This window comes from Pinus tabuliformis, chromosome 4_2 (genome assembly GCF_031772625.1).
Source record: "Pinus tabuliformis cultivar Carrire ecotype Pingquan chromosome 4_2, CPIR1, whole genome shotgun sequence".
Taxonomy (NCBI): domain Eukaryota; kingdom Viridiplantae; phylum Streptophyta; class Pinopsida; order Pinales; family Pinaceae; genus Pinus; species Pinus tabuliformis.
Genome location: NC_142304.1, coordinates 654,719,956 through 654,721,062, shown reverse-complemented (window position 1 = coordinate 654,721,062; position 1,107 = coordinate 654,719,956). Strand labels below are relative to the sequence as shown.

Here is a 1,107-nt window from a genome sequence, read left to right as displayed (position 1 = left end):
AATTAACCAAATAAATTTCAACTTTTTACAACATTTTAATTAACGAAACAAAATTTAACTTCATCCCAAACATAACCAAACATCCCTCAGAGCCCTTCAAGAACCTTATCTTTTATAGATGAGAGATGAAGACTTCAGCAACTCCAATTCTTTACCCGCCAACAACCCTAAACACCGACAATATTTTGCAAAACTCCTAACAAAAAATTGATGATTCCTGACAACGGACACCGGACTCCTTCAAATAGCTGAAACCACAGGCCACAAATCCATATGCATATATCCTTGATCTGATTCATTTTTCTCCGAAATAGAAATGACAAAACTTAGTGAGTGCTATCCATACAAAGTGAAGGCAAATTCAAGGTGATGTGCACAAGCAAATCAGATGAGTACTACTAAGTCACAGAAGACAATTATTGACTAAAAAGATGCATCAAGAATTTCAGACGATGCGGCAGTTGTTGAGGTTGTCGTCACTGCAGTCATGGCAGCTTGTCGGAAGATTAACATAATTCGGATTCTATTGCGACGCCTCCTGCGTCTTCTCGAGCGGCTTTTTGTCATCAGGCTTCTTCTCCGGTTCTTTAGAAGGTCCGACGCTCACCAATTCAGCGAATCCGAATTTTCTGAGACTAGCCGTCACGCACACCGGATCTGCATCCCCAATTACAGTCATCTTCTTGTTCGTGTTATCAACCGCCACATAGACCACACCTGCAATGGATCCGCGGACCTGCTAGAATTGAGCACAAAGCATTGCAACCCTCAAAGATCGGGTAAGCATACATAAGAAATAAGCGGTGACTTCACCTTGAATCCCTGCAACTGTCATTATGGCTCTCTGTTTTCATTTTTTGCAATTTAGCTCCACTTTCAACACGATTTTTTGCAAAATCATGGGCATATATAGACTAGCAATTGTCCCTGAAGGTACAAAGAGAGGCCAATAGGATTATTAAATTGGAGTTGTTGAATTTTTCTGAGTTAATTGGTTTGTGGAAATCTTTGTTTTTTTGGACTGGATCATTGTGCAATTACTTTTTTTTATATCTATATTACAAGGAACACATTGAATGTCTTATTTCACTTCTGCTATCCTTACTA

At 39.2% G+C, this 1,107-nt stretch overlaps 1 pseudogene; it reads right to left on the bottom strand.

Moving 5' to 3' along the window:
* Window positions 1-523: 523 nt before the first annotated feature.
* LOC149171087 (heavy metal-associated isoprenylated plant protein 39 pseudogene) lies at window positions 524-892 on the bottom strand (annotated as a pseudogene).
* Window positions 893-1,107: the final 215 nt, after the last annotated feature.